Genomic DNA, 22,323 nt, shown 5'->3' on the forward strand with positions numbered 1-22,323 from the left:
GGATGGAGTCACGACGGGATAGGATAGAGCATCGGGTGACTCGGCTAGCGGAGGAGTTCGGAGCATACGAGAGATCGAGAGAAGATCACCTAGATAGAACTGTACCCTAGGATTTTCATTTATGCATTTCAGATGTAATCGTTGTAAAAGCTTTTGAAATTAATGAAGTTCATTTTGTTTCACTTAATTATTGTATATTATGCACCTTTCTTTTATTTGCATTAGTGACATTTGTTTAAGTATAATTATGGTATGTTATTCGGAAATGTTCTGTTATGCTTCATAGGTTAAGTTTCTAATCCAAGTGTTCTATTATTCACTTCTAAGAGTAGAGGAGTCATTTCAGATCAATGACTCAGGAATGTTCAGTTATTGTCTTTTGTGGTTAGGATTTCCTCGAACCTTGGGCTCTGATACCAATCTGTCACATCCTCCCAGCCGGTACCCTATCTGGCATACCCGAGAGTGTGATCCAAAGCCCAAAGATCAGGTATCGAGTAATCAACCTCCCACATAAACAATAACATAATCATGAACAATAATAATAAAAGTGCGAAAGATAAACCATAGAACCAAATAAGAAAAGGATGAATCATATATAAATCAGAGTACTAGATATAATCAGAGTGTCTAAATTAGATAAGTAAAGTGAGGCGAAATCCCACTCTACAACCAGCGGAAAAGTAGTTCTAAAAGAGAATAAGCAAGATAGAATCTAATCCCAATAGCAGGTACAATAGGTAACTAAATTGTTCTCAATCTTATAGACAATATCCCTATAAGTATAAATCTCATAAATGGCACAAGGGCGCTTCCACTCTATGGTTGGACTAAGCATTGTACGGAGCATAACCACTCGCGGGATCTTCAGTGTAATTGTCGTAACCGCAATCACCTTCCTGGAGATATGCCTCTTCTGCTTGCGCTTCTTCATACGGGCCGTCATGATATTCAGAACCTGTAGAATAGTCTAACAAACATAGTACAATAAAGGAATGAGTTTCAAAGAACTCGGTAAAGCGATTAAATCCATAATAACATAAATGGCGGGATTTGGGAACAAACATAAATGCAATATGGTATGAAACAAACAATGAATGTATGAATCTAACTCTACATATCTTTGGTCTCTATTGGCGGACATGCTTTAAGTCATAGCACCGTACTTCTTTAGGAAGGTCTCAATCACTCATCATCAGTTGGTAATGGGTCCGGCATCCCTCGGGACATTCCATGGCTGGGGGTATAGGTCACCACTCTCTCACATCACCATTGGTCTAAGTACCGGCGCATGTCGGGGGTAAAGCCTAGCCAAATGCAAGTCTTCTACTTAGTTATATCAAGTCGGATCCGGATACGTCCATTCCTCGTCCACGACGATCCTTTCCGGTATCCTTCACACTAGAGTCCTCATAGTCCACGACTACGGACTCATCAACCCTATTGGTCATCCACATATGGTAAACGGGAAGCTCTCACGTCCCCTCACAGGTTGGTTACCGGTCTTGAGCGCCCGTGAGCCCAAGTCTATCCATATGCAACCCTACCAATAAATGGCCCCCACAATGTGATTCCTGTCCTCTCACGGGTTGGTTACCGGTCTTGAGCGCCCATGAATCCCCATTGCTACCACGGGTCGTTCGGTCTCAATACCCCTCCGATTAGGGTCTGACATAATGGGACATCCTAGCCCAACACTACTAGACAGTCCTAGATATGTCATCCAACAGTTTAGGAAGGTGTCCAGAGGGCATCTCCGGAAACATCCCATAATATTCCCGTAGTTATCCAAGGACAGAAGTGTCAAAATGACACCTCTCCTTTCCAAACCATACTTAAGCATACACAAGCATCAATTCATAACATCACATATATGGTAACTTCATATATGGAAAGAAATCAATAATTACAATCAACTTGTATATAACTGGTAAGTAAATCATACATGAGTCAATTCAATATTGATGCGTCCAAAATCTGCTCAGCCCTTAGATCTCGACGTGATGTCCTGCAAAACAAAAGCGTCAGATGTGGCCCGACCGCTGGGGTCGGGAGTCCACCTCCGAAGGCTAAGTCAGTTGATGAACTTAATCACAAACGGCTCTGCTAGAAGCACAGAGCTAATGAATGAAGAAACGGGAAAGGTGATCTAGATAGCAGGACGCTGATAGTTTGGATCTATCGGTATGTATCTGAACTTGAGTCTCAGATAGTATTCTTTTTGATCGATTGATCCGTCCCTCACCTTGTATGGTAGTGAGATTTATATAGAGTGTACCTTCGAATCTCCTTCGTTGGATGCACTCGAGCCTTCTTCGGGTAGTCGTTGGATCTCATCAATAAGATCCGTTGAGCGATAGACTTCTACTAGTTTGGACTAGTAGAGGACTCCTGAGATAACCATTAGGTTATGCGATAGTTATCCCTTTGATGATGATTATCCGCAGCCGTCAGTTTGAGTCTGCTGTCATCAGGGTGATTACCCTAATCCATAAGTAAGATTAGGGCACGCTTGCAGCAGAATAATCTTTCTTCTTCGGCAAGCCATCTTCCGGCTCTGGTTCGCTCGGGAGTGATTCGGTTTTCTCCGTCTCGACCGGGGTTGAGGGTCGGACCAGGTATGAACCCGATCAGATCATAAACTCTCCATATCACGAGCCCCCCAGACCAAGCGTTCGGTCGATCCCGAGGGCTTGGTTTTTAACTGGGTTCGTCGTCAGGTGATGATCTCTGCGTGCTTCATTAAATGTCATATCACATTTAATGCGGTGGTCACTTTTCCTCGAGCGTTGTGAGTGTAAGGCCACGTATCTTCGTTGCAGTTGATCTGTCGTGGCTCACGTCATCCAAGCGACGGTTTCCGAACCCCTATTTCGGATTCGTGAGTTCAAACTTTCAAAACGTCTCTGAATCTTGATCGTTGATTTTGAATCAATCTCGATCGTTCAGATTCCCCAACACTCGTGCGGGAGTTTTAAAAGCGGTTTGTAAAACCCAGCCCTAACCTTGACCCGGAAACCTTGTTATTTGTAGGTCCGATGACCCGAAGTAAAGTAAGAAGTCAGATTTGGGCCATCCCAGTAGAGGACTTGGTGTCTGGCTTTGAATCCATGAAAGTTGATGATGAAGTTCTATTTATGGAAACTGAATCTTGATGAAGATCGGATTAGTTGATGGACTTGGAGTGCTCTCTATCTTGGTTTGAAGGCATTTCTACCTATTAGGTAAGTCACTTGACATGTGTGCAAAACCCCTTTAAGATTGGATTTGATCTGGGTCTTCAATTCCCTGTTTTGGAATTCTTTGTCGGCATTGGTCGATTGATTGGTCGACTGGACCCGATCGACCAATCCACTCGACCAATGAGTCTTGTCTTTGGAAATTAGGTTTTTCTTGCTCTATTTAAGTCCAATCTCGAGTCTACTTCGTATTTGCTGCCTCCAAACTCTTTGGAACGAACCAAAGACCTCTGCAAGTCATCTCCCTTGCATCCTCGGTGATTTTCTTGACGGATCTTCGTCGAAACTCTTCCTTTTCATCAAAAGGTATGTCTACACTCTCTTCTTCTCCTCTATCTCTTATTTTCTTTCCTTTTTGAGTTGAGACAGTAGAGGAGGTGCTGCATTCTCTGTTGCAAACATCTCTGGACTTGTCTCTCATGATCATCCTAAGGATTAAAGGCTAGAACAATGATCTTAACCATGATCATTGCAAGCTTTTGAAGGAATCATGATCAAACCATGATCTAATCTTTGTTAAACTTCTGATTTGAATTCTGATCTCCTTGGATCTTCTATATTGATCATGTTAGTAGTTAATTGCTGTGTTTTCTTTTCATGATCCATGATCTATCAATCTCTAGTTGTTCTCTTCTACCATACTATGTGTTCTTCATGAATCATGGTAGTTACATATATGGTAGGTTTTGTTTCCTTATTTAGATTTATGCTTTTAAGCCTATTTCCTTGAAGATCTAAGTATGTTTTTCATGATACCTTTACCTGAAGCAATGATCCATCCTCCTATTGTTCTTGTCTTTGATTTCTATTTCGAATTCATCAAGATCCATGGTTGATCTAATTATGGTAACTTTTTGTTTCCTAATTTGGATCTTGATGGCTTGATTGGATTAGTGTTTTGAGGTCCCCTATATGTTAGAATACTATTGATGTAGTTTACCCCTTGACTAGTACCCTTTTGAACCACCAAATTCGGATTTCATATCTTAAAACTCTGTTTTTTTTAGGCTCTTTTATCTGCATTGGTCGATTGATTGGTCGTTGGACCGATCGACCAATCCACTCGACCAATGAGTACAACAACTCCGGAATTGGTCCGTGTTGGATGTTTTGGTATCTTTTCTGTTAGGGATCTTTCCTAATATGTTGTATACACTTGTTTAGGACCTACTTCTCAAGTTTGCCAAGATCTTACTTGATTTCTTAGGATTCCTTTGCGAGTTATAAAAGGTAAGGATGGTTATTTCCTTAATTACATAGATAGCATGAATCTAGTTTCTATATTTGAATATCATTGATATGTTTCCTAAATTAGATTCTTACAATGATATACTACTGTTGCATAACCTTGATTACAGTAGCATTGCTTAAATTGATTCATGTATGATTTACTTACCAATTATATACAAGTGATTGTAATTACTGATTTCTTTCCATATATGAAGTTACCATATATGTGATGATATGAATTGATGCTTGTGTATGCTTAAGTATGGTTTGGAAAGGAGAGGTGTCCTTTTGACACTTCTGTCCTTGGACTACTACGGGAATATTATGGGATGTTTCCGGAGATGCCCTATGGACACCTTCCTAAACTGTTGGATGACATATCTAGGATTGTCTAGTAGTGTTTGGCTCGGATGTCCTGTTATGTCAGACCCTAATCGGAGGGGTATTGAGACCGAACGACCCGTGGTAGCAATGGGGATTCATGGGCGCTCAAGACCGGTAACCAACCCGTGAGAGGACAGGAATCACATTGTGGTGGCCATTTATTGGTAGGATTGCATATGGTTAGACTTGGGCTCACGGGCGCTTAAGATCGGTAACCAAGCCGTGAGAGGACGTGAGAGCTTCCCGTTTACCATATGTGGATGATCAATAGGGTTGATGAGTCCGTAGTCAGGGACTATGAGGACTCTAGTGTGAAGGATACCGGAAAGGATCGTCGGGGACGAGGAATGGACGTATCTGGATCGACTTGATGTAACTAAGTAGAAGACTTGCATTTGGCTAGGTTTTACCACGACATGCGCCGGTACTTAGACCAATGGTGATGTGAGAGAGTGGTGACTTAACCCCCAGCCATGGAATGTCCCGAGGGATGCCGGACCCATTACCAACTGATGATTAGTGATTGAGACCTTCCTAAAGAAGTACGGTGCTATGACTTAAAGCATGTCTGCCAATAGAGACCAGCATATATAGAGTTAGATTCATTCATTCATTGCTTGTCTCATATCATATTGCATTTATGTTTGTTCGAAATCTTGCCATTTATGTTATTATGGATTTAAGCGCTTTACCGAGTTTCTTTGAAACTCATTCCTTTATTGTACAATGTTTGTTAGACTATCCTGCAGTCTTGAGTATTATGACGGTCCCTATGAAGAAGCGCAAGGCGAAGAGGCATATCTCCGGGGAAGGTGATTGCGGTTACCACAATTACACTGAAGATCCTGCGAGTGGTTATGCTCCGTACGATGCTTAGTCCGACCATTGAGTGGAAGCGTCCTTGTGCCATTTATGAGATTTACACTTATAAGGATGTTGTCTATAAAGTGGAGAACAATTTAGTTATCCATTGTACTTGCTCTTTGGGATTAGATTTTGTCTAGTTTATTATCTTTTAGAGCTACTTTTCCGCTGGTTGTAGAGTGGGATTTTTGCCTCACTTTACTTATCCGTTTGACACTACGATTATATCTAGTATTCTGATTTATTTATGATTCATTCTTTCCTTATTGGATCTATGGTTTATCTTCCGCACTTTTATTATGATTGTTCATGATTATGTTATTGTTTATGTGGGAGGTTGATTACTCGATACCTGATCTTCGGCTGTGGATCACACTCTCGGGTATGCCGGATAGGGTGCCGGCTGGGAGGATGTGATGATTGGTATCGGAGCCCAAGGTTCGAGGAAATCCTAACCACAAAAGACAATAACTGAACATTCTCGAGTCATTGATCGAAATGACTCTTCTACTCTTAGAAGTGAATAATAGAACACTTGAATTAGAAACTTAACCTTTGAGGCATAACGGAACATTTCCGAATAACATACCATAATTATACTTGAACAAATGTCACTAATGCAAGGAAAAGAAAGGTGCATAATATACAATAATTAAGTGAAACAAAATGAACTTCATTAATTTCAAAAGTTTATACAACGATTACATCGAAATGCATAAATGGAAATCCTAGGGTACAGTCTATCTAGGTGATCTTCTCGATCTCTGTATGCTCCGAACTCCTCCGCTAGCTGAGTCACCTGATGCTCTATCCTATCTGTCGTGACTCCATCCTCTCATACATCTGCTCTGTCGACCTCCATTCTCTCTAGCATGGAAGTCATCGATCTCATCTGTGCCCCAAGATCCGAAGTCTCCGGAACTGCATGTGAAGGGCCACACGCCTCGAAGTGTGATGAAGGAAACTCGTGATGCACCGGCTCAGCCTCGTGCATATCTGCATCATCTCCGGCCCGATCATCACTATCGGGACCGATATCCTCTCCTCCATCCTCATCCTCGACCCCGATCCTCATCCTTTGATTCCTCATCATCCTCACCCTCCGGACCAGGAGATCTCTCGGGCTGCTGCGGTCTCATCGACGAATGGTCCGAGTCCCAATAGAGTATCCACTGTGAACCGGTGTCCACCGGTGTATCCTCGAAACTCACCCCGAAATGCACGAAGATCAAGGTCGGTAGCCTCCCATAGCAAAGGTTCCGCATGCTAGGCCGCGAGAACTAAGTCCCACATGACCTGCTGAATGATGTAGGAGAGATCGATCTCGAAGCCCATGTAGATGCGGTAGATGACTAAGGCCTCCATCACCGTGACCCGATGGTGATGTCCGGCTTTCGGCATAATGTTTTGGCCGACTATGCGACCGATAATCCGTGCGGAATCCGTCATCCGTCCGCTGGTCCTCTGAGTGAAGCACCGACGGCTATCCCATAGCGTAGAGCATATCTCGCGAGCTCGTACGGCATCGGATGGCGTGTCCCGGATCTGCCTCGCAGGGTATCCACACACGCCTGCACACATTGTGGATAGTAAGGAACTGCAAGATCTCAGCCCGGTGCTCGAGTGGAGAAGCGAATCTCGAGTCCGGAAGACCACTGCTCCCGAGGACAAGTCTAAGTGGATGTCCTTGGCCTCGAGCCTCCTCTGCGTAGGTAAGGTTGCTTTGAAGAACAACCTCACTAGTTCCGGGTATACCGGCGGATCTTCGGTGAAGAGATGAGTCCCACCGTACTTATGTTTTCATAATTTCTTATGACTTCTTCGATATCTTCCGTCTTCCCGGGAATCTTTGTGTTGAGCTTTTATCAACACATGGAAGCATTGAGCCGGGTTGGTCGCCCCGACTCCTTCTTTGCAAACTTGTGAAGAGAAATTGGCCAATGCCAATTCCGAAATAGACCAGTTGGCTGCAGCTACCGTGGAGCTGCGAGAAAAAGCATGAGGAAGAAGTGATCTCCCTCAAGGAAGCTCTTGAAGCTTCGAAAATTCGTGTCTCTCTGCTGCCGAGCGCGAGGCCGGGAAGCAAAAGGCGGCTGCCACGTTGTTTGGTGACACCTTGAAATCAAAAGTAGGGAGCTCGAAGAACATCTGAAGTTGGCAATCCCTATCAAGCTCTGAGCATATAAAGCCGGACCTTCGGAAGGAGTGCATTTGGAAATACACGAACAGCGTACCTTTCTCCGAATTGCTAGGTTTCTACAACATTCGGGCTTATCGCACGTGGCAAAACGATGTTTGGGAGCAGATCCTTGGAACGATCCACGACTTCGACCTTGCTCCTTTTCGTGAGGTATGCCACCCGAGAGGTCTTCGGGAAAGTTGGTATGGATCTTCCCAGGCCTGGGCTCGGGGAGAAGATGATCCTTTTCCAGCTGACCCTCAATATGAGGCATATCTGAATGACGAGCCGGCACTTCCGGAGGAGAAATCACAAGCCGAGTCTCAAGTTGTTGCTTTGTAGAGGATTCAGCCGATGCCACTCTTGAGGAAGGCTCTTCTCATGGTCTGAGAAAAGTCATCCCGACCGGGGTCCCTCGGGCAACAATGAAGAAAAGGCTTAGGGAGTTGTTCTTTTGTAAAGATGTACCCTCAATTTAATGAATAGACATTTCTTTATTCATGTTGGCCTCAAAATTTCCCCGTCTCTGCCGAATTATTGCCTTGAATATCAAAGTATTAATGATAAAACTTATCACTTAACTTTTCATTCCTCGCCGAATAATGATCTTATAGAAATATTGTGAAGATGCGTTTCGGGAAGATGCGTTAATCTTCCCCACTACTTCATTTATTACAAAGTCCGCACGTTTCCCTTGCCGAAGTTCAAACGTTTTCTGCTTTTGTGTACCATTCTTGTTTCCAATGAATCGGAAATACATCCATTATTTTAATGGCGGTGCGACGATTGGAGGTTTCTCTGCATCGGTGCTCGCTTCCACATGTTTCCATGTGGCATCCCTTCGACCGTTGATCTTGCTTTTTGCGGATTTCGAAGCGTCGTTTCGATCCGGGTCGTCGGTTGTCCTTAGCCTTCAACCGTCGTCTTATACCTTAGGCTATTTAAAGCCTTCGTGGGTACTCTCCATCTATCCGACTTACGCAAGATAGATTTGCTAAAGTGCCAAAGCAACCTTTCGTCCTTCGGCTGCCTCCGTATTCCTCGTACTCCAACGACAGCTCTATCCATTTACGAACAAGTGAGTTTTTTGATTTCTCATCTCTTTCCCCTCTTCCCCCGAAGTAAACTGCACGAGTAGTTATACTTGGGGTTTAGTTTGTTGGTGCAGTCGGAAGCTTTTGGAAAACTAGGGTTTCCCCATTGTTCTTTGTCGTTTATTTTGTCTCGATACGGCTGTTGTTTTTTTGTTGTTTTGCATAGTGGCTCCCAAGATCAACCCGAACTTTATCGGAGCAAAATCTTGCAAGAAAAGGGTTGCGTCGGTGGTGGTTGGGGCCGGTGTGGTGGTTTCAGCTAGTGAATCCTCCAAGCGTAAGGCGGCTGCTGGCGGTGAATCTTCAAGTCGATTCCTGCGGCTTACGGTTGATGCCGTCCCTGCGCCTCCTTTGCCCGAAGTGATCGCTCGTCTTTCCCGGGAAGATCTTGATCACTCCGTTGCCGATGGTGCTGCCGGCACTCCTGCTGGTGAGCTTGTTGGTGAGCTTTGTTGGTGCACCCCGAAGAAGACTCTTCGGGCATCCGAGGCAACTATGTTGGCGTCGATGAAGGTGTGGTCCCGGCGAGTGCTGCTCCTATTTCTAACTCCAGTGCTTGTTTGGCATCCTCCTCCTCTCCTTCGAGTTGGAGGATTTTGCCACCGGGAAGCGCCGTCGGGTGACAAGTGATGAAGCTCGGCCTTTGCTTGGTGTAGTTCATCCTTCTCATCCTTCGCTTTGAATTAGTGTCAAACGAGTTTGACAAAGCGTTGGAATGGTGTCTTGCTGCTCGAATGACTTACGAGAGCGCAGTTCTTTCCAAACTTCCGGATGAAGTCTTTACGAAGTCCTTTGGTGATGTAAGTCTTTCTTCATTATCCTCGATTTTGAAAAATTACTTTTTTGCTCCTCGCTAACTCGAAAGTTGTTTGCGGGAGTCTTCTTTGTAACTTCCACAACCAAGTGGAAGCGGTTACTAGACTCGATGGGTTGAGCAATGAAGTTTCTAGGCTTCGGGAAATCTCTGAAGCTAAAGATGTTGAGATTGCTCGCCTTCGGAATCTAGCTTGGGAGGTGGCGGGGAGAAAAGAATTCGATGATTGGTCGTCTTCGGTCGGACTTGGATGATGCCGGGGAGAAGATCCGGCGGCTGGAGCGGACAGTTGGAAAGTCGGGAGCTAAAGGATGCTGAAACATTACCCGAAAGGCAAGCTGTCGTTCCTTTGCCCGAATCCCTTCAAGCTGATGTTCGCGAGCTGCGTCTTCAAGTATTTACACGGTAAGCCTTTTGTTGATATGCTGAATGCTTATAACTTGCGGGCGTCCGGGATGGTGGAACGAAGTATGGGAATCAATATTAAGGAAAGATCCTCATTTTGATACGACTCCCTACGGTCTTGTTTGCCATCCTGAAGTATTTACCGACACAGGTATTCCTCCTCCCATTGGACCAAGGATAAGATTGATCCTCCACCTTCCGATCCGGATATTATGCAATATCTGGAAGATTCTCTGTTTATTCTCCAGTTGGAAGAAGTCAATTATGACGAGCTTGTGCCGAATGCGAGTTTGGTCGAGGACCATTCTTCTCTGGACAAAGTTTGGACAAAGAGTATGAAATTGCGGAGGATTTTCTGAATATCGAAATATTTTTGTAATCCTCATTTCTTCTCTTCTTTTCCTTGACTCCCCACCAATGGTTGACTCATATGTTTGTTCTAGCAAAGTCGCGTCGATCTTGTATAACTTGTTAACGAGTCCCTGTAATGACTTTCTTCTTTGATCAGAGATTGTATCCAGCTCTTGTAATTGTTTTGATCTTTGGCCTCTTTGGATCTTCGAAGAAATAAGAAATTACTTTATCTTTGAACTTTGCTAGCCACTTGAATCGCCGTTGCATTAGGTCTTAGTTACGGTCGGGAGAAAACAATGCGGGGCCGGGTTTAACCGTGCCTTAAGGATTTCCGGAGAAATACAATAAGTCGAGAAGGAACTCACTCGGGTTTTAAACCGATGCCTTATACTTAAGGATTTCCGGAGAAATACAATAAGTGCGAGAAGGAACTCACTCGGGTTTTAAACCGATGCCTTATACTTAAGGATTTCCGGAGAAATACAATAAGTGCGAGAAGGAACTCACTCGGGTTTTAAACCGATGCCTTATACTTAAGGATAATTCAAAAATTCAATAAGTCTCGAAGGAACTCACTCGGGTATCAAACCGACGCCTTGCAAAAGGAACTCACTCGGATTTTCATCCGATGCCCCGACTTAAGAAAGTTCGAAAAATTTTCCATAAGCGTTGAAGTGTTGAAGGACCCACACGAATTTTCATCCGATGCCTTATAGTTGGATCTTGTTCTTGAATGTGGTGTATGATGCCCCCCAATCAAAAGATAGTTTGTTGAAAGCCAAAAATTGCATTGATTGAGTTGAAAATGATTACATCACGAACAAAATTGAAATCATCCTCAAGGATAAAACTTTTTGAGATGCCTAGCATTCCACGAACGATCCAACTCTTTACGGGAATCTATGTTCTTCAGCTTGTAAGCTCCTGAACCGACCGGTTTCACAACCATATAGGGTCCTTCCCGGGGAAGGGTCCAACTTTCTTTGGTGACGCGGGTCGGAAGCTAGGGTGTTTCTCAACACCAAATCTCCGGCTAAGTACCGACGATTCTTCACTCGAGTATTATAATGAGACGCTATCCTTCTTTGATAATGTTGAGTTCGTGCTATTGCCTTTGCCCGAACTTCGTCCAACAAATCAAGACTATCAAGCGAGTCCTTGTTCATTTGCTTTTTCCTCGAACTCACGATCCCGTAACGTCCCCGCCATTATCTCCACAGGTGCCAATGCTTCGGATCCATATGCCAACTTTGAATGGAGTTTCTCCTGTAGGTGTTCGAACCGTAGTTCTATAAGCCCACAATACATTATGTAGTTCTTCGACCCAAGAAGCTTTGTCGGCTTCGAGTCTTCTCTTTATTCCTTCCGGTAGCGTTCGGTTAGTAACCTCTACCTGGCCATTGCTTTGGGGGTATGCCACTGAGGACATACGATGCTCGATCATATATGTTCCACAGAATTGCTCAAATTGTGGACAGTCAGGCGAGTACCATGGTCGGTGACAATTATCTTTGGAATCCCAAAGCGATATATGATTGATTCAAGCACAAATTTCTCCACTTTTTTCTCGTAATTGTCGCCGGTGCAGCTTCTACCCATTTTGTGAAGTAATCAATTGCTACTATCGGATATTCCCGTCCGCTTTGATGCCTTGGTGAATTTGCCCATGATATCAATTCCCCACATTGCAAAGGGAATGGGATTTAGAATTGAAGTCATAATTTCCGCCGGGCGCTTAAATCTTTGTAGCATGAATTTGTGAGTTACTACATCGACGAACGTAGTCCATAGCGGCCTCTTGGATCTTAGGCCAATATAACCCAAGTCTTAGAATTTTGTGGGCCGGGGCTCTGCCACCCATGTGAGCGCCACAAATTCCTTCATGAACCTCGGCCAAAGCTGATTTTGCTCCTTCGGGGCCTATACATCTCATAAGGGGTCCAGCATAAGATCTTTTGTATAGTCTCCCATTACGAATGACAAATCTAGCTGATCGAATCTTGATCAACCTTGCCTCTCTTTGGATCCTCGGGTAACTTGTCATCTCTTAGATATTCGATTATTGGATCCATCCGACAGCGTTCTGCTTCAATATAAGAAATTTCTTTCTCATGATAACTTGGAAAAGTTACCTCTTCAATGTAGACCGAAGGGTCTAGATTCTTTTCCTTGGCATTGGCTAGTCGGGATAGCTCATCTGCCTTTGAATTTTCATTCCTCGAAATCCGAGATATCTTCAAATTCGAAATTGGTTCTGAAATGCTGCACTATCTCCCGATATTTTTGCAAGCGTGGTTCTTTAATGCCATACTCCCCCTGGACTTGGTTGACTATAAGGTGAGAGTCACTATAAATAGTAACATCTGCAATAGCTAATGCCTTTGACAACCGAAGTCCTGCTATCGGGGCCTCATATTCCGCTTCGTTATTACTTGCATCAAATGCGAATCTCAAAGCATATCGAATAATAAATCCTGCTGGACTTTTTAATAGAATTCCAGCGCCTGCTCCATCTTTATTACTCGAACCATCCACATATACCTCCCAAGTGGTTGGTATAATGGGATCCTCAATGGTGGGTTCCTTTGGTGCGGTAGTTTCTACTACAAAGTCGGCTAATGCACGAGCCTTGATTGCGGTTCTGGGCTTAAAGCTCACTTGGAACTCACTTAGCTCAACCGACCGGGATACCATCCTTCCGGACAAATCGGGTTTGTTAAGAACTTTACTAAGAGGAAAAGTTGTAAATACCTCAATTGGATGAGCACTGAAAATATGGCCTTAGCTTCTGGCGGCCATCATGAGAGCGAGCACTGCTTCTCAATCTGCGAATATCTCGTCTCCGCATCTAGCAACACGTGGCTTACATAGTAAATCGGCCCCTTTGTTTCTTATCTTTCTCCCGAACAAGTCTTGCCCGACCGCCGAAAGGGATGTCGCTAGATATAGCTGTAATATTTCCCCCTTCTCCGAGTGCGGACGGGATCGGTGGTTGTCCAAGTGCTTCTTTTAATTCCTCGAAAGCTTTACGGCACTCTTGATCCACTTTGCTTCCTTACTGCCCTTCGGGTCTTTAAGTGCCTTGAAGAAAGGCAAACATTTTTCTCAGGACTTGGAGATAAATCGATTTAAGGCGACAACTCTCCTGTCAAACATTGTACATCCCGAACGGTTTTGGGAGCCTCCATATCAATCGAGCTTGTATTTTGGCGGGATTTGCCTCAATTCCCCTCTGTGATACCATGAAACCCAAGAATTTGCCCGAGGAGACTCCAAAGGCACATTTTTCGGGGTTCAACTTCATTTGATGTTTCCTCGATCTTGAGAAAACCTCGATCAAATCTGCAATGTGATTTGCTTTTGTAAAGCTTTTCACCGGCATGTCGTCAACATATGCTTCAACATTCTTTCCTATCGGCTCTTTGAAAATCTTGTTGACGGCCCTCGATATGTTGCTCCTGCATTCTTCGGGCCAAAAGGCATGACCTTGTAATAATAGCTTTCACGATCGGTCATGAAAGCCGTATACTTCTCATCCTCCTTATTCATAAGGATCTGATTATACTGAGTAGGCATCCATGAAACTTAAAGTTTCATATCCTGCGATAGCATCTATCAAGAGGTCAATCCGAGGCAGCGGGTAGCAATCTTTTGGGCAAGCTTTGTTTAGATCCGTGTAGTCTGTACACATCCTCCACTTCCCATTCGCCTTTTTCACCATCACCACGTTGGCCAACCAAGTTGGGCACTCGATTGGTTCTATGAAACCAGAATTCTTAAGTTTTTCAACTTCGTTCCGAACGGCTTCATACTTTTCAATAGAGAAATTTCTTCTTTTCTGTATCCTTGGTTTCGCCTTAGGGTCTATCCGAGTTTGTGCTCTGCAATGGCCCGATCGATCCCGGCATGTCCTCGGCGAGACCATGCGAATACATCCTTATTCTGTTGAAGAAATAACTTCAACTCATCTTTAAACTCTTCCATTTGTTCGGACCCGACATAAGTAATCTTTTTCTCATCCTCGGTACACGGCTGGATTTGCTCCGATTTCTCCTTTGGTTCGGGCCTTTGCATCTCTGTCTCTTCCCGATCATCTCGAACTTCTATGGGGAGGGCGGTAACCTTCCTCGGACCCTCCTTGTCTTTTAAATAGGCAACATAACAACTGCCGAGAGATCTTACGAGTCGGAGGAGACTTGACCGATTCCCATATCGATCGGGAATTTTATCTTCGGGTGCTTTGTCGAAACAATAGCACCTATCTTGGATAAAGATGGTGCCCGAGAATCATATTATAGGCTGGTAGTTCTCGAACCACCAAAAAATTGATTCGGACAGTTGTTTCTTTAGGAAAACTTCCAATGGAAAGATCCAAGCTGAACCGATCCTTCCTCTCTGCAGATGACCGCTGCAAAGCCATATAGGTGTGTAGATGAAGGTTTCATCAAGTCTGATCCACCTTCAATTTTTGATACACTTCGTAAGAAATTAGGTCAGCTCTGAGACCCTGTATCAATCAATACTCTATGCACTTCCCGCCGTGCAATCTCTACCTTGATGACTATAGCATCATCATGAGGTAAACAAACGTCTCTTTCGTCTTCTTCGCTAAAGGTGATAGAATCTTCACCATTCAGCTTCTTCCGCTCTGCGCCTCTCCGGCTCCAACAAATTTGGATTTGGTTTTTAGACTCCGGAATGATTCGGGCTCTGGACCCCCGAAGATGGTAAGAATCGGTGACCGAGTAGCAGCTTCAATCACCTCCTTGCCTTTTTTAGACTTCGGGGCCTCCCTCGATCGTTACGAACTAACCGAACGATTCCTTTTTAGGGGCAGCCGCACGTGGCCCACGTGGCTCCTCCCTTCTCCTGCTAACAAAGCTGGACAGATGTCCACTGAGATATCAATCTCTCAATATACGCCTTGAGATGACGACGAGTCATTAGTGTAATGACCATAGTCCTTGTGGAATCGGCAATACTTTTCCCGATCCTGCTTGCTCTCCGGGTTTCAAAAGAATTTTAGGCGGCCACTTCAAAATATTTTTTCTTTTGAGGATATTCAAAATATCGGCCCGAGGAGCATTCAATGGAGTGTACTCACTTCTACCGGGGGATCTTTGGCGCCAAGGTTGGGATCTTCCAACCCGATCGCGAACATTCTTCTTTGGCTTCAGCTTACGCTCGGGAGCCTTTTGTTCCTTATTGGAGACTTTATTATCTCCTTGGCGCGCATCTAGAATCTCCATGACTTCAGCACATACGGCATCTCTGTACCAACTCGGCATAAGTCGTGGGTATATCCTGTAGTAATAACTCCGGGAGTTTCCGATTTGTGAGTCCTGTGAATAGAGCGGTTACGGCTACTTGTTCATCCAAGTTTTCTATCTCCATCGTCACTTTGTTGAATCTTTTCGGAAACTCTACGATCGATTCGTTCTTTCCTTGTTTGACGATAAACAAGGTTTCTTCCGTTTTCTTGACCTGTATCCCACTCTGGAATCGCCCTATGAATTGGCGCGCCAATTCGTCAAAGTTACGATCCTTCCCGAGGGGAGGTTAGAAAACCACTTTTGTGCCGCTCCGATTAGAGATGAACCGAAAACCACTGCATAAAATTTCATCGAATTACCAGAAAGCGCCATGGTGCATTGGTAATAGCCGATGTGAGCTGTTGGATCTCCGGAGCCATCGAATGTTGAGAAGGTAGGCAAAGCGGAAGTTATGGGGAAACCGATATCCCGCAATTGGCTCAGCAAAAGGAGTCTTCCGAATGAGTGAGTAAATATCCTCGATTATTCTTCCCTTAGCCAATTGCCCTAACTTCTCATTGATGTTGGCCAATTCTTGACCAATCTGGGTCGGGTGATCTTCGGCAATACGATCACGACCTCGATTAACACGATCATCACGTGCTACTCGATCATCACGAACAGCCCGTCCTTCACGAACGTTTCTCTCGTCACGAACTGCTCGATCATCACGGACGGTTCTTCGACGGTGGGTGAGTGAGTTCTTACCCCTGTATCCAACCTTGTATTTGAATCGGTTGTACTCTCTTGCGGTCTGTCGAACCGATCGCCTCGCCTTGGTTGATCATCAATCCTCCGAAGTCCTCGGTCTCCTTCACGGAAATTCTGATCAACATTCCGGTCTTGACCATTCTTTGGTCCATGGTCTTTGGTCACGTGGCAATGCACGTCTCCCTGAATCGTGTTGATCGGGTTCTTGTGGTAAAACCACTCGTGCAGTGAGCACGCGGAGTGCTTGGCTCACCTCCAAGAGTTGAATCTTTACCTGATCCAATTGATCTTGGATTGTATCGGGAGGAAGATTACGTCCTCCCTGGCCATCATCCACCTCGATAGGATTTTGGCTTTCTGGGGAATATCTGGATTATTCACCCCGGGTATCCGAACACCGGAATTGCGTTGTGCGGCGGCTGCTGCTGCTGCTGATCTAGTCACCATGGCTTTTTCAAGTCTTTCCCACGAGACGGCGCCAAATGATGCGTCCAAAATCTGCTCGGCCCTTGGATCTCCACGTGATGTCTGCAAAACGAAAGCGTCGGATGTGGCCCGACCGCTGGGGTCGGGAGTCCACCTCCGAAGGCTAAGTCGGTTGATGAACTTAATCACAAACGGCTCTGCTAGAAGCACGAGCTAATGAATGAAGAAACGGGAAAGGTGATCTAGATAGCGGGACGCTGATAGTTTGGATCTATCGGTATGTATCCGAACTGAGTCTCGAGATAGTATTCTTTTTGATCGATTGATCCGTCCCTCACCTTGTATGGTAGTGAGGTTTATATAGAGTGTACCTTCGAATCTCCTTCGTTGGATGCACTCGAGCCTTCTTCGGGTAGTCGTTGGATCTTATCAATGAGATCCGTTGAGCGATAGACTTCTACTAGTTTGGACTAGTAGAGGACTCTGAGATAACCGTTAGGTTATGCGATAGTTATCCCTTTGATGATGATTATCCGCGGCCGTCGGTTTGAGTCTGCTTGTCATCGGGGTGATTACCCTAATCCATAAGTAAGATTAGGGCACGCTTGGAGCCGAATAATCTTTCTTCTTCGGGGGGGGGGCCCCCCCGAGCAAGCCTCTCCCCGCGGGGCCCCCCCGGCCCCCCAAGGTCTAAACAAGTGTATCCAACAGATGCAGGAAGAAGATCCCAACAGAAAAAGGTGGGGGGCCCAAAGCAGCCAGGGATTGTGTACCAGGAGCTCGAGAGAGATTCTTGGTGAAGGGAATGAGGAAAAAGAAGAAAGCGGTTGTGGTCAGCGTTTGGGCTTCGGAACATTTGTTCAGGTATCAGTTTTGGAGATATACAATGAGGAGATTTATGATCTGTTATCAAATAACAATGGCGGAGGATTGAACCTTGGATTTAGCAGGGGAAACGCTTCAAAGGTAAGTTACTAAATCTACAGAATACAAGGAATTCTTGTGTGATTAATGCCAATGTAACATGTTTAGGCTTTTAAGATGTCATGCATATGGATAATCTGTTCTAACTGTGGTATATAAATGTTGTCTATGCTTTGTTATGGGTTCTTACAGAAAATCTGTGTTTTGTGTGCAGGATCCTACAGGTGCTCCAGTTGTGAAAGAGAAAGAAGGAACAATTCAAGCAAGCAAACTCCCTGTTTGCAACAATCAATTGCACGGCCACTTGGCTTGCTTGCGTCCAGTCAAGGCAACCCAAGAGACGAACCTTCTTCCCTTTAGCTCGCTGGAGAATAAACTTCCACATGTACTTCCAAATGTGCTTCCTGTATAAGAATGTGTTACTTGTATAAGAGCCCCTTTCCCCCACATCATTTGTTCTGTGTTTTGAAAAGCCAGTATGCTCTCTCCAAGGGGTTTGTTGGATGATCCAGATTTTGTTTCCAATTTTTACCATCAATGTATGTTGTTTCTCGTTTATTCAATTTTATTGTGAAATTCATCCAGAAAAAAATTTCTGTACAAAAGTTGATTTGGGTAAGTCATGAATGAGAGATGATGCATTCCGCACCAATAATGAACTTTGATCATCAGATGATGCATTCCGCACCAATAATGAGCTTTGATCGTCATATAATTTTCAGGCTAGAAGAGATCGTACAGAATAACCATTGCTTATAGAAACAATTAGAATTAACAATTTCCTCTTCATATTATGCAGTGGCAGAAAGTTAAACCAATTTATATTTACTTGTGAGCTGCGATTTCGAATTGACAAAGCAAATAAAATATTGATGGATCTGGTGACAAACAATAATGAATAATCCAGAGACTAACAATCCTAATTAAAAGTATAATATTTAATGTGCTAACTTTGTATATGAACTACAACTTTCCTTACAAATCAAGGGTTCAAGAACAAATTTTACAACTGAATATTAGAATTTACATTGAAACAGGACAAGATATTTAAGTTGTCAATCAGACTTCATGAAGAAGCTCCAGGAATGAGAATCACTATCACACATATTGCATTCCAATGAAGCAAGGATAAACAAGTCGCATTTTGGTGAAGCCAGGATCCACAGGCATGGTGAGTAAACCACAACTAGCAGGAGGCATGAATGAAGCAAGTACCATGCGACGAAGAATCAGAGGTGGTACTAGCGTTGCTGGCTTAGAATCAATATCGAGTCCAAACAGAATACCATCAGCTCTTTCAACTTTTTCAGTGCCTTTTGGGACAATTTTCTGAAAAAGTTTCCAAGTCAACAGGCTATCAGAACCAGCACAGTGAGCATTCCCAGCTCTACGTTTCACTCCATATGTTGCAGCCACACGTTCCAAACCACCATATACACCATTATAGAATTTAATAATCTGTTTGAGGTCATAAACTCGCACCCCAAAATACAAATTCATAAGAGTGTAAAAGCCAACAAGATCATCCGGTAATGGCTTCCTTGTAAGAACTTTCAGCAGATAAGCAAAATCATATGCGCCATGAAAGGTAATCCATCTAAACCAATTTGTACGGTGAAACACCAAACCAGATGAAAACAACAACTTACAGAAATGTAAAGAATCAATCCCCTCTCTTCTGTTCTTCTCAAAATCTATACCTTGTTTCTTGAGAAGTTCAATGGAATCTGATGAATATCTGTCACTTGAAATATCAAAATCTTTGAAGTTGAACTGCCAAACCACACGATGACCTCCAAATGCAGGGATATCACCGTTCAAACTAGTAATAGTGATCCCAAGTTGAATGAGGTGGAGTGAATCTACATTGGCCTTCATAAGTTTATAACGCTCAGATGAACTCATGCTGTGGTTGGGTTTGTTCGGATGAATTATAGTTCCAGGAAACTCAGTATCTATGGAAATAAACGGACAGAAGTTGGTAGCCGCTCTGATCCGACTGAACTCATACTCGAGATTATGAGTCCATACATTCACGATCTCAACATTTTCATCCCAAAGGTTCTCCGGATACACCACCCTGTTACTCGCTTCCTGCGTCTTCATGAGAGCTAACTCTACTGTTCAGTCTTCAGTGAGCGAGTGAAGCAATTTGAGACAGAGAGAGAGGAGTGTGTTAAAAACTTAAAAAATGAGCAGGAGATCGTTTCGTTTCGTTGAGTATTTAAATAGAAAATAAAGCAGGTTTTTTTTTCTTCAAATCCCAATAGGATTCAGCAAACGACTTTTAAAAGTCCTTCGCTGAATCCTATTGAAAAAAAAAAAAAAACCTGCTTTATTTTCTATTTAAATACTCAACGAAACGAAACGAAAAAAAAATTAAAAATATTATCCAAAAAATCCTTTAAAAATATTAATATTAACCAAAAAATCCTTTAAAAATATTACAAACATAAATATTAACTTTTTTGGATAAAATACAAATATTAATATATATATATATATATATTTAATGACGTATACTAATATAAAATTTAGTATCTAATATCTCATATCGAGTCCAATCACCTCCCCGTTAGAATAGTGTGCCCTCTTATGATTTTTAATCACATAATAGGGATCGGCCCTACAAAAAAAATACTAAAATTAACAAAAAATCGAACCCACTGGACTTCACCCCCATTTATATGGTCAAAAACCATCAATAACCGCATTGTTTTCTCCTAATGGGGAGAGGTGATCTGGACTCTCTAATAACTATTTAAGACTTCAATCTATGAAAACTTTATAAAAGTTCCGTTTCATTAGGCTGATAAGTCCATCGTTACATTTGATTATATATATAATATAGAATAATAATAAAACGATATCGATATGAGCCTTGATGGTTTCTGCCTCAAAAGTAGCTAGTATTCCGGTATCACATGCTTTTATTATTCATAGTAAGAAAAATACGCAACATGTACTTCTTAATTTATGAATTTTCAGGTGACTTATTTCACAAACCGGTTATAACAAAATGTTCATAACTCGTTTAGGGCAGTTATACTTACAGAATTGAGTTTCAATCAAGTCATGCTTAAACCTAGCAATTATTTTCCTTTAACATCCCCTAGCTCCTTAGACTCATGGTTCGCAGTATGACTTGTATGCATTAGACAACAGCAGTTGTGTTTGCTAGTCCACCCAAACATTCCACACATGCTAGAAGCATTTTTTTCTCTTCCTCTTTTTAGTAGCATATGCTAGAAGCATTTATATCATAGAAATGATTCAAGTCCATATAAGTATACAACATATATGTGGTCTGCTTTACCTGAAGAAAAAAAATATTGTTTAAGTTTTTATAATATACAAGGATTTCAGTGTACCTTATGAACACTCTTAAGTGTTTTAGAAATTTATTTATATAATATACAAGGATTTTTATTTGGCCCAAATCTGTTATATAAAAGTTGGGTTGACCCTTTTAAAAGTCTAATATCTCATTTTTATTAACATAAAAGGTCAATTTTAACGAGTAAAATTCTTTGCCATGGGCTTTGCCCAGTGTGGTTTACTGGGCCAAATCTATTTGTACTAATGAATTTATTTGAGTCTTAAGACCTTCAAATTTTGTTGGGCCAAGCTATATTAAGGCTTGGCCGTAGCTTGAGCTTTGATTAATGCTACAATAGGGATGGGTTTGGTTTGGTTGGGCTTTACAAAATCCAATATCAGCCATAAATGTTCTTAACTAAGTCTTGTTTTGGTCTAACTATTACTCAGGGCCTACAAATTTTATCATTTACCCTGAACCTTGATGGGTGAAGTCAAGTCCAACCCTGGTCGATTATTCCTAATTGGGCCAGTTAAGTATGGGTTGACTAGCACGGCTTAGCATGAAGTGACATTGACTCAGGGTTAAAATGTAATAGCCCAGGCCCTACCGTGCTAATTTGAGCCTAGCTTAGTCTTGGTCAAGCCTAGCCGAACATATTGGTCCAAAACGTTGGCCATACCATGGCATGTTTAGTATTCAGTCTAGTCTAGTCTCGGGCCAAGTTGAGCCATGTTGGTCTTGGACTACAATTGGGCAATTGTAATGGGATATGATCAGTGTACATTATGGCAGCAGACTTAGGCGACACGAAATGGCCACCCGAATTTTTCGGTGATATATTTTGAAATTCCCAATATTTAGCTGAATTTCGTTCCATTCTTCAACAATTTTTCATTCGATTTTTTCCATTTTAACCCTATTTTGCTCAAACCTTCAAAGGACCCATCTCTAGGCACCAAGAGGTGTTGGTTTCACTAGGACAACTCTCCGTTGGCCACAATTGCATAGTTACATTGTAGACCTTGATACTTCTCATCACTAGTTGTGTACTTGTGTTCTCTTTGC

At 43.0% G+C, this 22,323-nt stretch overlaps 1 pseudogene; it reads right to left on the reverse strand.

Moving 5' to 3' along the window:
• Positions 1 to 19,034: 19,034 nt before the first annotated feature.
• On the reverse strand, positions 19,035 to 20,042 carry LOC149022543 (putative CCR4-associated factor 1 homolog 11 pseudogene; annotated as a pseudogene).
• Positions 20,043 to 22,323: the final 2,281 nt, after the last annotated feature.

This window comes from Hakea prostrata, chromosome 3 (genome assembly GCF_041222555.1).
Source record: "Hakea prostrata isolate BN-2017 chromosome 3, UWA_Hpros_2, whole genome shotgun sequence".
In the NCBI taxonomy this organism is placed as follows: domain Eukaryota; kingdom Viridiplantae; phylum Streptophyta; class Magnoliopsida; order Proteales; family Proteaceae; genus Hakea; species Hakea prostrata.